At 49.9% G+C, this 14,538-nt stretch overlaps 1 protein-coding gene across 2 annotated transcripts in view; it reads right to left on the reverse strand.

The window, feature by feature from the left end:
* The window catches only part of ACOX3 (acyl-CoA oxidase 3, pristanoyl), a 54,188-nt gene extending 52,225 nt beyond the window's left edge, over positions 1 to 1,963 (reverse strand). Inside the window, exon 1 of one of the 2 annotated variants that reach the window (XM_030801198.1) lies at positions 1,825 to 1,963. The gene's annotated coding sequence lies outside the window, so the exon portion shown is untranslated. Of the gene's footprint in view, positions 1 to 1,780 lie in introns of both variants that reach the window. The other variant, XM_030801197.1, reaches the window with a different exon arrangement.
* Between the last annotated feature and the right edge of the window lie 12,575 nt (positions 1,964 to 14,538).

Genomic DNA, 14,538 nt, shown 5'->3' on the forward strand with positions numbered 1-14,538 from the left:
CACTATACTACCAGTAGCTCCCCTTACCAAGAGCTTCTATGGATAATGCGGCTTCCCGGAAATATTGATGCCCCATTGTATAGGAGTTTTTCTAAAGGAAACCCCACTTTCACCGTCCACACCCATATGCCCCTGCACTTCGGGCCATACATTTCAATCCCTGTATCTTTAACCTCCTTGTTAAGTTTGTCTCTTCCAGAATCAAAGCTGTAAAACTACAAATGTTCTTCAAATGGAGCCCCAGATGCAGTCCATGACTAAGATCTACCATGGACCCCTGGACTGGTCTGCAAGCCCATGCTCTGATGTTGATGACATCAAAGGCACCCCTCCCGAGGAAATCTCAACTGCACGACCCCTACTACACCCCAATTCAGCAGGAAGCAGTTAGAGTAGAGCTGTCGTCGGCCAACCTCCCCAACAGCACTTGGGTTTTCCTGTTGAGAGGGGGGACTAACAGACAGGACTAGCTGGACTTCCTAGGCTGACTAAGAATTCCTAAGCCTAGCTGGGGAAGGTGACCACACCCACCTTTAAACATTGGGCTTGTAACTCAGCTCACACCAGACCAATCAGGTAGTAAAGAGAGCTCACTAAAATACCAATGAGGCTAAAAACAGGTGGTAAATAAATAATCAGATCATCTGTCGCCTGAGAGCACAAGGAGGAGGGACAATGATCAGGATATAAACCCAGGCATTCAAGCCGAATCAGGCAACCCTCTTTGGGTCCCCTCCCATTGTAGGGGAGCTCTGTTTTCACTATATTAAATCTCGCAACTGCACACTCTTCTGGTCCATGTTTGTTCCAGCTCGAGCTGAGCTTTCGCTTGCCGTCCACCACTGCTGATCGCCACTGTTGTAGACTCCCCGCTGACTTCCACCCCTCCAGACCCAGCAAGGTGTCCGCTGCACTTCTGATCTAGTGAGGCACCCGTTGCCACTCCCAGGCTAGAGGCTCGCCATTGTTCCTGCGCAGCTAAGTGCCTGGGTTCATCCTAATCAAGGTGAACACTAGTAGCTGGGTTCCACAGTTCTCTTCCGTGACCCACAGCTTCTAATAGAGCTATAACACTAACTGCATGGCCCAAGGTTCCATTCCTTGGAATCCACGAGGCCAAGAACCCCAGGTCAGAGAGCAAGAGGGTTGCTGCCATCTTGGGAGCGGCTCGCCACCACCCTGGGAGCTCTGGCAGCAAAGATCAGCCAGTGTCTAGACAAGGTCTACTGTCTGGGCTGCTGCATTCCAAATATGGTGACACCTGGCTAGTGCCCAGGGTCAACTGTCTAGGCTGCTGCATTCCAAATACGGTGATGCCTGCCTAGTGCCAGGGTCTACTGTCTGGGGCTACTGTCATCCAAATACAGTGACGCCTGCCTAGGGCCCAGGGTCTACTGTCTGGGGATACTGTCATCCAAATACGGTGACGCCTGCCTAGTGCCCAGGGTCTACCGTCTAGGCTGCTGTCATTCACATGAGAGGCTTGGAGCAGTTTCTGGCATGGAAGTGGGGCTTCAAGATCACTATTCTGGCAACAGCCGCCTCCAGTCTTCTCTGCGATGTGGATCACTTCCCTTTCGTGAACAGCTGCCCAGTTCAATGTGCAAAGTCCTCCGAACGCCCAGCACGTGGGCCACCGGCCCTCCCGGCCCCTGCTCTGGGTAACCCTGGCCCCCCCGCCCGCGAATCCGCACAGCCCCCACACCCCCCGGCCTGGCACGTGCTGTGCCCCCGCTCCGCCCCGCCGCGTCCGCGCCCCTGGAGCTAACGCAGCCTCCACCTTCGGGCTCGCCAGTCCCCGCTGCTCTGCACCGTCCAACTCACGCAGCAGGCGCTCAGGGGATGCCTGTCGGCCCGCGACCGACTCGGAGGACTAGGACTAGCGGCCCGCACAGCGCAGCTGTCTCCTGCCTGGCCCCACTGCTCTACCGCAACGCCTCTCGGCCTCCGTCCGTCCCATGGGCGGGGCCGGAGCCGCGGGCGCCCTGACATCATCGAGCCGCGCCACCCTTGTCGCCCGGGAAACGCGGACGCCGCTGCCACCCGTGCAAGGCTGGGAGCTAGGAAGCTTCGCCAGGCGCTCCCGGGCACTCTTGGCTTCTCCGCCTTTAGGCGAGGCCTGGTTGACCGACTCTGGCGAGTCGCTGCCCTCTCGGAGCGCCGTAGCTCTGAGATGCAGTTCACACCGCGGCCCTTCCTGGGGCCCACTCCAAGGCTACTGGATCAGGACCCCCAGTCTGGGGCCGGGCATTTTCAAATTAATCAACAGGCTCTACGTGGTGGCTCATGCCTGTAACCCCAGCGCTTTCGGAGGCCGAGGCAGGAGGATCGCTTGAGGCCAGGAGTTTGAGACCAGCCTGGGCAACATAGCAAGACCCGGCATGCCCAAGAGCTTGCTAAAGTTTGAGAACCGTGGTTCTACGGAGTTTCTCAGAGAGCCCCTAGTGGAAGTGGGCCGTCATTGACCAGAGCAGCAACCAGCTCAATCACCCACCCTTTACTTGTTTTTCTTTGTCTCACACTTTCCACTTCCTCACTCGTGCACTCTGAGATCAGCTCCATATTCAATTACCTGCACCCAAATCCTCGTCTCAAGGTCTGTTTGGGGAGATCCAAACAAAGACACACACACCTCTTATGAAATTTACAGAGACAGCGTTGTACCTGAGCGAGTTAGAGAAAACGCCACACTTTGAGACGAATTAAGAGTCTGTTTATTTAGCCGGCGGCCAAGAGACGGCTCTTAAAGTTCTCTCGGCTCCGAAGAAGGGGCTAGATTTTCTTTTATACTTTGGTTTAGAAAGGGGAGGGGAGTCTAGTTAAAACAATTTTACAGAAATGGGCAAAAAAGTTAAAAGGATAAATGGTTACAAGAAAGTAGACAGTTCCAGGTGCAGGGGCTTTAAGATTATTACAAGGTGATAGATGCGGGGCTTTGGGCGTTATCAATCAGATGAATTCCTGGGAATTGGGGATATTGCTCGCCACGGTGAGAGGTGACAGCTTGCTGGCAGTCCTCACAGCCCTCACTCGCTCTGGGCGCCTCCTCTGCCTGGGCTCCCACTTCAGCGGCACTTGAGGAGCCCTGCAGCCCACCGCTGCACTGTGGGGGCCCCTTTCCGGGCTGGCCAAGGCCAGAGCCGGCTCCCTCAGCTTGCAGGGAGGTGTGGAGGGAGAGGCGTGAGCGGGAACCGGGGCTACGCGCGGCGCTTGTGGGCCAGCTGGAGTTCCGGGTGGGCGTGGGCTTGATGGGCCCCGCACTCGGAGCAGCCGGTCAGCCCTGCCGGCCCGGGCAATGAGGGGCTTAGCACCCATGCCAGCAGCTGCAGAGGGTGTACTGGGTCCCCCAGCAGTGCCAGCCCACCGGCGCTGTGCTCGATTTCTCCCCGGGGCCTTAGCTGCCTTCCCGCGGGGCAGGCCTCCGGACTGCGGCCCGCCATGCCTGAGCCTTCCCCCACCTCCGTGGGCTCCTGTGCAGCCCGAGCCTCCCCGACGAGTGCTGCCCCCTGCTCCATGACGCCCAGTCCCATCGATCACCCAAGGGCTGAGGAGTGCGAGTGCATGGCACGGGACTGGCAGGCAGCTCCATCTGCAGCCCTGGTGTGGGATCCACTGGGTGAAGCCAGCGGGCTCCTGAGTCTGGTGGGGCCTTGGAGAACCTTTATGTCTAGCTCAGGGTTTGTGAATACACCAATCAACACTCTGTATCTAGCGGGGACATGGAGAACCTTTCTGTCTAGCTCAGGGATTGTAAATACACCAATCAGCACCCTGTGTCTAGCTCAGGGTTTGTGAATGCACCAATTGACACTCTGTATCTAGCTACCCTGGTGGGGCCTTGGAGAACCTTTATGTCTAGCTCAGGGATTGTAAATACACCAATCAGCACTCTGTATCTAGTTCAAGGTTTGTAAACACACCAATCAGCACCCTGTGTCTTGCTCAGGGTTTGTGAATGCACCAGTCGACACTCTGTATCTAGCTACTCTGGGGAGTGGGACTTTGTCACCTCTGTATCTAGCTACTCTGGTGGGGATGTGGAGAACCTTTGTGTCTAGCTCAGGGATTGTAAACGCACCAATCGGCACCCTGTCAAAACGGACCACTCGGCTCTACCAGTCAGCAGGATGTGGGTGGGGCCTGATAAGAGAATAAAAGCAGGCTGCCCGCGCCAGCAGTGGCAACCCGCTCGGGTCCTCTTCCACACCGTGGCAGCTTTGTTCTTTTGCTCTTTGTAATAAGTCTTGCTCACTGCCCACTGTTTGGGTCCACACTGCTTTTTATGAGCTGTAACACTCACAGCGAAGGTCTGCAGCTTCACTCCTGAGCCAGCGAGACCACGAACCCACCAGAAGGAAGAAACTCTGAGCACATCCGAACATCAGAAGGAATGAACAACTCCAGACGGGCCACCTTAAGAGCTGTAACACTCACTGCCAGGGTCCGCGGCTTCATTCTTAAAGTCAGTGAGACCAAGAACCCACCAATTCTGGACACAACAGTATCTTATCAGTTAATTGCATTCTTGGATGCGCTGGGAGTCAGCTTGCACAAGTTAAGTCCTTGGGGAAGGGGTTGCCAGTGAAAGAGCCAAGATGGAGTCTGTCTGGCTCTGTTAGCTAAGGGAGAGTCGATTCAGGTGGAAACAAGGCTAGGTGATTAAAGGAAAAGGGAGAGTCTAAAAACAGGGTTAGTAAAAACAAGGTTGGGCATTACAACAATCAGCTAGACTTAGCAATACGCCATGTAAAGAACAAGGAAGAGCCAGGCATTGAGCGTCATGGTTCTCTCATCTGCAGTCCCAACTACTCGTGAGGCTGAGGCAGGAGAATCACTTGAGCCCAGGAGTTTGAGTCTAGCCTGGGCAACATAGACTCTGTGTTTAAAAAAAAAAAAAAAGTGAAAAAAGCACAACAAGGAAAAATAAATACAAAGGTTTGCATTTATAGGGAACTAAAAGATGGGCAGTGCAGCTCAGTTATGGGGAGGAGAAAGATAAGTACAATTTTAAATGTGTGTCAAGTTTAAGATGTTGGTAGGACATCTGGGTGGGGATACTCAGGTCATGTTTGGAAATTCTGTCTACTGTTCTACTCTGAAATACCTTCTCCTTGATTCCATGGCAGCGTTTTTCTTCACAGTTATTACTCTTATTTAAAACACATATAATTGTGGGTATCAGTGGGAGCATCCAATTGCAAAAGCAGAAGGAAGGGACTGAACGATCATTTCAGGCCTGGAAGTTACCCTGCTAGGCAGTCAGAAGTGATCCTTAGTCTAGACCAGCCTTCCCAGCCAGGGGTCTATTGTGTTGTTGCAGAGGTCCCTGAATCCCCAGGAGCAACCAGGATTGCCTAAAGACAAAGCAATCGTGGTCTAATAAAAAATACACGCCACTGTTTTTCAAATGTTTGGAGATCCTGTTGAGAGTAACAAAATAACCATTTATTGCAGAACTCGCACCTCCTTTAGGTCACAATTTCTGCCAAAATTACAACTACTAATAAATTGGGTTCACATGTGTTACTGACATTAGAAAAACATATTTCGGCTGGGTGTGGTGGCTCACACCTATAATCCTAGCACTGTGGGAGGCTGAGGTGGGCAGATCACTTGAAGTCAGGAGTTTGAGACCAGCCTGGCCAACATGGCAAAACCCCATCTCTACTAAAAATACAAAAATTAGCTGGGCATGGTGGCGGGTGCCTGTAATCCCAGCTACTTGGGAGGCTGAAGCAAGAGAATTGCTTGAACCCAGGAGGTGGAGGTTGCAGTGAGCCAAGATAGCGCCATTGCACTCCAGCCTGGGTGACAAGAGTGAAACTCCATCTCAAAAAATAAAAATGAAAATATCTTCCCACTGGGAAATGATTTGGGTCCATTGCAGGAGTGAGAGGGAGAGGGAAGCCATTTCTAGGTAGACACTGGAAGGCAGGCTAAAGGGGAAGAGCTCAGGGCATCTGGTGGCCAGTACAGGTAAGAGACAAGGGCCTGAGATAAGGCCATCTTGGTGGAGCTGGAGGGTGGAGAGGGAGCTGAGTGGCTTTTTATTGTTGGTTCTATTTAAGTTAGGGCATCATCACAAAATGACATGGAGAAAACAAAGCACAGGTTTCCAGCCTTGGCCAGGTCCTCAGGCTCCCCTCCCTTGTCTGCCTGTCCCTTTTCGCCCTCCTCTTTTCACACTTGTCTGCCTCTACCCTCTGGCTTGTCAGAGCTGGCCTGTAGCAAGTTTTGGCCCCCTGACTTCACTCTCTCCATTTAGTTTCCCGGATTGGCATCTGCAGGTGAGACTGTAGTTCTCAGCTTTGACCGTGACTTCACCTCGGGACCACCTTCTGGTGTTTGCCTGCTCACGCTGTAGCACTCTCCATCCACCGTGCTCCCCTTCTGGGCCTGAGGACACTGCTGACCTGCATCTGACAGGGAACACGGGCGTCTCTGTGAGTCACGGTGGTGGGGAGGTAGGAAGAGAGGAAGGGGTCGTGCTACGCTCAGTTGTATTGTTGGGACCTGGGTGGATGGAGCTGCCACTGGGACTGGCACCAAGGGAGCAACTTTGGGGGAAAAAAAGGGAGTTTGGCTTTATACATGTTTGTTAGCTATTTGTGGGTGAAACCACCAGGAGCTGCACGTGGACCCCTAGTGTGAACAGTAGGGTTGGGGTGTCATCGGTAACTCAGTGGACAATGACCCATGGGAGCACTGCCATAGGGCTTCACCCACCCCCTTTCTTGTTTATCTTGACTTCTGTCCCACTTCTGCTCCCTTCGGCACACCCATTCCCTGCTCAGTTTTAGACCTGGGTGCTATTGACTGTCATTGGCCATTGCGGTTATTTGCACACATTGTTAAAGCTAAAGTTGCCTCCCACCCTCCGGTCATTTGTCTCCCTCTATCCCTTCTGTCTTTCCCACCACCACCTCCCTGGCTGGTTCCGCATTCCCGGAAGAGTGGCTGGAAGAAGTCACCAGGTCCTTGGGAAGGGAATGGGTTCTGATGATTCGGCACCAAGAATGATCCGTCACAGCTCGGCCACAGTCGTCACCACCACCCAGCAGCCACCTCATTTCCCCTAGTCACATCACATTAAGTGGTAGGCAGCTCAGAATGGTGTTGGGAAAGAGCTGTGGAACATAAATGTGGTTTTGTATAAGATGCACATACAAATGGCTGTCCCTATGGCAAATGTTACCGCCATGAGCCAATGAATTTTTTGTTTTTTTTGAGACGGAGTCTCGCTCTGTCGCCCAGGCTGGAGTGCAGTGGCGCAATCTCGGCTCACTGCAAGCTCCGCCTCCCGGGTTCATGCCATTCTCCTGCCTCAGCCTCCCAAGTAGCTGGGACTACAGGCGCCTGCCACCACGCCCGGCTAATTTTTTGCATTTTTAGTAGAGACGGTTTTTCACCATGTTAACCAGGATAGTCTCGATCTCCTGACCTCGTGATCCACCCACCTCGGCCTCCCAAAGTGCTGGGATTACAGGCGTGAGCCACCGCGCCCAGCCTGAATTTTTTTTTTTTAATTATAAACCCAACATATTGAATTTAATGGGTTTCTATGCTGTTAAGGTCTTGGCATCAGATGAGTTTCTGGCTGAGGCCCTGGAAGGTAATGGGGGCTGCTGTGAAGTGGCTGGAGCCATCATTCTGATCAGCACAACAGGGCTGCCACTCAGGGCACTCAGAGCAGCCAAGGCCGGAGCCTCCACTGCTGCTTCTTGAGTTCCACCCAGCTTTCAGCACTTAGACGCTGACGACTCAGAATGGAGGGGCTTTAGGGTCCCAGGTGAGTGTCTCGAGTGCTGCATTGTTCAACAGTAGGCCCTAGCCTCATGTGGCTACTTAAATGTGCAGTAGTTAAATAAATTCAATTTCCCATAAATCTAATATAAATCAGTTCCCTAGTTGCACTAGCTGCACTCAAGTGCGGGTCAGTAGCCAAAAGTAACTACTGTATTGGACAGTGCAGACATAGAACATTGCCATTATCACAGAAAGTCCTATAGGACAGTGCTATGTAGACACTATTTCCAGCCCCAGGCAGTGGGTCAGATCCTTGACCTAAGCCTGGATATCTCCAGCTTTCTCCCTGCTCCCTGTACCCAGCAGCCTCTGGCTGGGGCCTGCTTCCCCACAGGGAAACAGTCTGAGATAGTTCTGCCATCTGTACCATTCTCCTGACATACTCCCTAATTTCAGTGACTGTTTCATTCAGCAGTTATTCACTATGAGGTCATACTGGGTTAGGGTTGGCCCTAATCCAATATGAATGTTGCCCTTATTAGAAGAAGAAAAGAGATTCGGAGAAACAAGAACACCACGTAACCGCGGAGGCAGAGATTGAAGTGCTGGAGGCACAGGTCAAGGAATGCCAATGATTGCTGGCAACCACCACAAACTAGGAGAGATGAATGGATTCTCAGAGCCTTTAGAACTATGAGAGAATAAATGTTGTTTTAAGCCACCAAACTTATGGTAATTTGTTATGGAAGCCCTGAAAAATTAAGATAGCATACAAATCAATTGCTGTATGTGATCAAACACTGAATGGGCTAGGGTGAGCCGGTGTGTCTGGGAGGATATGTCTCATTTGCCTTTTACTTAATTCTACCAACATTTGGTCTGTGCTTTTCTCTCTAATAAATCACACGATTTGAATTAGTTTTCACTTCTCTTACTCCGACAGAGATCTTTAGGGAATGGCAAAATCCCAATGGAGGGATTAATGTACAAAAATAATTAAGAATATTGGAGGTTTTTGGATTTTACTAGAGCTTCTGCAGACCAGCTGCTGATGACGTTGGACTAAATTGGCAGTATCCAACCTTCTCTGTTCCTCCTCGGGACATGTAGTAAGGAAGGAGACCACTCCTACTCCTGCTGCCCTCCTCCCCCACACCCCCCACACCTTGCCTAGTTCATAAGACAGGAGGAAAGAGAGAAAGCAAAAACTTAGAAAGAAACAAAAGTAAGATAAATAGCCAGACAACCTTGGCACCACCACCTGGCCCTAGGAGTTAAAAATAATAATAATAATAATAACATCAACCCCTGACCTAAACTGCTTGTGTTATCTGTAAATTCCAGACACTATATGAAAAAGCATTGCAAAACTTTCTGTTCTGTTAGCTGATGCATGTAGCCCCCAGTCACGTTTCCCACACTTGCTCGATTTATCACGACCCTTTCACATGGACCCCTTAAAGTTGTAAGCCTTTAAACAGGCCAAGAATTTCTTTTTCGGGGAGCTCGGCTCTTAAGCCACAAGTCTGCCAGTGCTTCCGGCCGAATAAACCTCTTCCTTCTTTAATCCGGTGTCTGAGGAGTTTTGTCCGCAGCTCGTCCTGCTACATTTCTTGGTTCCCTGACTGGCAAGCAAAGTGATTAAGGGACGTTCAAGGCAAGCCCTTAGACAGCTTATGCCTGCCCTGTAGAGCATCCCTGCGGGGGACTCCAGCCAGCTTGCGCGATGCGCATCCTGAGAGTGCTGCCGGGTAGGCCTTTGCCCCGGTGGAACCCCTCAACAGAGTGGTGCATGGCAGGCCCCCGTGGAGGATCAACGCAGTGGCTGAACACTGGGAAGGAACTGGCACTTTAAGTCTGGACATCTGAAACTTGGTAAGACTGGTCTTTGGAACTTGCCCACTCCATTTGAGTGGAAGCGTGGCCTGATCACCCACGGCGTGCCTGTACCGGCACTTCTTTGGTTTTTGTTTTTGACTTGACTTGAATTGCTGGATAAACAGGCGTGCCTTTAACGACACTTTGGTTTTAGTTTTGATTTTGATTTAGTGGAATTAGACGAGTGAGTAACCTTTTACCCTTTCCTTCTTGTAGTGTGAATGTTGTTTTGTCTCGAGAAAAATAGGTCAAACACAGAGTGAGCCCACTCCGCTAGAAACTGTGTCAAAAAAAATTTCAAGAAGAAAAATAAAAGGAAAGTCATCAAATCATCAAAACTTACTCTATTAAAATGCATGTTACAGAACCTTAAGAAAGGTTTTGCAGGGGATTACAGAGTTAAGCCCCCAGCGGTTAAGAACTCTATGTGAATTAGCATTGCCCTCTTTTGCTGGGCACGGTGGCTCACGCCTGTAATCCTAACACTTTGGGAGGCCGAGGCGGGCGGATCACGAGGTCAGGAGATCGAGACCATCCTGGCTAACATGGTGAAACCCCATCTCTACTAAAAATACAAAAACAAAAAATTAGCCAGGCGTGGTGGCGGGTGCCTGTAGTCCCAGCTACTTGGGAGGCTGAGGCAGGAGAATGGCGTGAACCTGGGAGGCGGAGCTTGCAGTGAGTCGAGATTGTGCCACTGCACTCCAGCCTGGGTGACACAGCGAGACTCCGTCTCAAAAAAAAGAAAAAAAAAAAAAGAATTGCCCTCTTTTGGTGTTGGATGGCCCACCAAAGGAACTATAGACAGGGAACAATTGGCCATGTATTTAAGGTGGTGACAAGGGTCGGAGGACAGCCAGTGGACCTAGATCAATTCCTTTATATTGATTCATGGTGAAATATAATATAGACAAAAACCGGCATAAATTTAGCCCTGTTTAACAGCTTATTGCAAAAAAGCCAAAAGTGAAAGTAAGAGCAGCTGCACCAGCAGACACAGAGTTAAAAAGGGAGTCCCAGAAACAGCAAGAGAAGCCAGTTTTGCAGGAGCCACCAGAGATAACAGAAATTCTTTCTCCATATGTCCCAGCCTACCCCCCTTTACCGAGGCCAACAGCCCCCCGAGAAATGAGATTCAGGGGCTAACACGCCCCAGGTCTCACCTTGAAAGGGAGGATCGGAGCCTCGAGAGGCTCAAGATAGTCAAGTGGGCCCTCTCAGATCTGGTCTTGCTCGAGCTATGCAAATGCCTCTCAGGGAGATGCGAGGACCTGTCTATTATAATAACCAAGCCCACATCCAGGGGGTGGGGCAACAGACTTTCATCTATCAGCCCTTTTTAACCATTGATCTACTAAACTGGAAACACCCTGAACCCGCCACCTTGTTCCCAGCAGCTAGAGCCCTGTCGAGCATAACTGTGTAGAGGTGTTGGACTCGAGTTTACTCTAGCAGACCTGACCTCCGGGACCAGCCTTGGGCATCAGTAGACTGGGAGCTATACGTGGACGGGAGCAGCTTCATCAACCCACAAGGAGAGAGATGTGCAGGATATGCGGTGATAACCCTGGACACTGTCATTAAGCTGAGCTCATTGCTTTAATTTGGGCCTTAGAACTCAGCAAAGGTAAGACTAAACATTTACACTGACTCTCAGTATGCCTGTTTCACCCTCCAAGTGCATGGAAAATTATATTAAAAAAAGGACCTGTTAAGATCTAGGAAAAACGGGAAAAAAGACCCAGAGAATGCAACTCAGCTTCAGCGTTTGCAGCAGTACAGAGAGGCACTTCTGCAGAGGCTAAGAGTTAGTAGAAAAAAAGCAATTAATATAAAAAAGATTTCAGAAGTGCTTCAAGGAGCTGACAAGAACCTAAGTCAGTTTTATAAGAGACTCTGTAAAGCATTCTGGCTTTACACCCCATTTAACCCTGAGGCTGGTGGCTCATGCCTGTAATCCCAGCACTTTGGGAGGCCGAGGCGGGCAGATCAAGAGGTCAGGAGATCGAGACCATCCTGGCTAATATGGTGAAACCCCGTCTCTACTAAAAAAAACCAAAAAAACAAAAAAATTAGCTAGGTGTGGTGGCGGGTGGCTGTAGTCCCCGCTACTCGGGAGGCTGAGGCAGGAGAATGGCGTGAACCTGGGAGGCGGAGTTTGCAGTGAGCCGAGATCACACCACTGCACTGCAGCCTTGGCAACAGAGCGAGACTCTGTCTCAAAAAAAAATAAAAAATAAAAATAAAAAATCAGCATATATATATAGAATACTTCGTTTGTAAAGCAAGCCAGGGTAACATCAAGCAGAAGCTGCAGGCATGAATATCACCCAGTCTATAAAAGTGGCCACCAAGGCATGTGTTAACTGTGATCAAGGAACGAAAGAGCAAAAGCAACAAGTGCGGCAGCTAGGCACGCCAAGGGTTAAATCCCTCTCCCCAGCCCAGCTCTATCTAGAAAAAAAGAGGAGGCTAGAGACCGGCTCCAAGAGAAGAGCAAAACAAAAAGAAAGACTCACAGTAAGTGTAAAAAAGAGAATCAGAAGAAAACAAGAGAGACAGACAGCAGTGTGCGGGGGCAGGGCCCGTGCCATTGCCTGGCCCCGCCAGCTCGCCTTAGGAGCAGGAGAACTCAGGAAGGAAAAAGAAAAACAAAGACTTAAGCAAAAAGCCAATCTGTTAGCAACAGCTCTTATAAAGAGAGAGATTAGCAATGCAAGAGGACGTGGACACAGATGTAGACGTGGAAGAAGTCAAGTTAGGCAAGGATTCGAGAGCCAGCCAAGGCTAGAGGCACGTTAATGTGCGAGATGAAAAAAGAAAGGACACTAGAAGGGTGAATGTTCAGAAGGCAATAAAGGAAACGGCCAAGGCTGCAAGACAAAGAGGCCATCGGCCAAGGGCTGCCGCACCTTGGGGGAACCAAATACTGATCTGATCAGGCTGGCAGGAGCTAAAGAATGTAAAGACTCGGGCAGACTAGGCACCTTCTTATTAGGCTCCCAGGAGCCCATTGTCACATTAGAAGTTAAAAAGCAGCAGGATTCTGCCATATCTGGATTCCAATTTCTCACTGATGGCTAAGCCACTAGATAGAGTTACAAAGAGGGGGAAAGAAAAAGAACCCCTCCTCTAAGAAACTTAAACAGGAGAAAGAGCCATACCTTGTGAAAACTTGCTTACAGACTTTACAGAACTGCCTTGTGCTGGAGGCTATCGGTACATGCTAGTGCTTGTTTGCACCTTTCCAGGGTAAGTTAAAGTTTTCCCCACCAGGTGGCCCGGCGCGGTGGCTCACGCCTGTAATCCCAGCACTTTGGGAGGCCGAGGAGGGCGGATCACGAGGTCAGGAGATCAAGACCATCCTGGATAACACGGTGAAACCCCGTCTCTACTAAAAATACAAAAAAAATAGCCGGGCGTGGTGGCGGGCGCCTGTAGTCCCAGCTACTTGGGAGGCTGAGGCAGGAGAATGGCGTGAACCCGGGAGGCGGAGCTTGCAGCGAGCCGAGATCGCGCCACTGCACTCCAGTCTCTGGGTGACAGAGCGAGACTCCGTCTCAAAAAAAAAAGAAAGTTTTCCCCACCAGGACAGAAAAAGTACAAGAAGTGACTAAAGTACTGTTAAAAGACATTATCCCCAGGTTTAGACTGCCTCTAACTTTAAAGTCAGACAATAGGCCAGCATTTGTAGCTGAAATAGTGCAGGATTTAACAAGACTGTTAAAAATAAAATGGAACTTACACACAGCCTATTGGCTGCAAAGTTCACGAAAAAGTGGAGTGCGTGAACTGGACACTCCAGCAGCTACTGAAAAAATATTGCCAGGAAATTCATTTAAGACAAAATCAGGTTTTTGCCTATGGTCCTCCTCCGAGTCAGCTGCACCCCCACCAAACAAACTAGGTATTTGCCCTATAAGATTTTGTTCGGTCGGCCACCCCCAAATCATAGGTCAAATTAAAGGTGACCTCCAAGAACTAAAGGAATTAACCTTAAGAAAGCAAATGCAGGCTTTAGAAATAGCCAAAGTGTTTATAATTAAATACATAAAAATGCCTATAAGCCTGACACCCCTTTAAATCTAGTGACTGTTTAAGTTAAAAAGTAAAATCTAATTTTTCTAGGACCCATGCAGGATGGGCCCTATACTGTAATCTCGTCCACTCCCACTGCTGGTAAAGTTGCAGGTGTTGTGTCTTAGATCCATCACAGTCAGCGAACACTGGCAGCTCAGGACAAGTAGACCAGCCAGCAGGATGCACATCTTCCTACCCGGCTGATCCTGAGATGAGACCAAGCTGCTGCTGAGGGCGACAGCCCTGCTCTGGTCACTCCAGAGGCTGACGAGTCTACGCACGGCTGAAGCTTGAAACAACAAGCCCGGCTCTAGTCACACGCTGGCAGCTGACTAGTCTATGCACGGCCGAAGCTTGAGGACTTGTCAAGCAAGTCAACGTAGTTAAAAATCTTAAGACTAATAGTTTTCCTGTAACACTGTTTTCCTATTGTCTATTGTCTGTCACTGTATTCAGTCTTTTTCCCAGGTAAGGACCTCTTTTGTCCTTGCTGGATATAAATATGTTGTATATTGTTTTGTTGTTGTTACCCCCAATAACCATGCTAGAAGAAACACCTATATAAGAAACACCTATATAAGGTGTCCCCACTGTACACATACTACTTAGTCAGGAAACCCAGACCCGTCCAGCCCAGCAACAATTCCAAGTCTTTAAGTCATTCTTTAAACACATAAACCAGAAGTTACCAGAGCCTCCTTCTTTAGCAAAACAAACAAACAACCTATTTGCTCAGCTGGCTGAAAACATTGCCAGCAGCCTAGACATTTCTTCATGTTATAAAAAGGCTAACATGAGAGACCAATGGCCTTGAGAAGCAAAAGATTTAATGCC

Source organism: Nomascus leucogenys, chromosome 20 (genome assembly GCF_006542625.1).
Source record: "Nomascus leucogenys isolate Asia chromosome 20, Asia_NLE_v1, whole genome shotgun sequence".
In the NCBI taxonomy this organism is placed as follows: Eukaryota; Metazoa; Chordata; class Mammalia; order Primates; family Hylobatidae; genus Nomascus; species Nomascus leucogenys.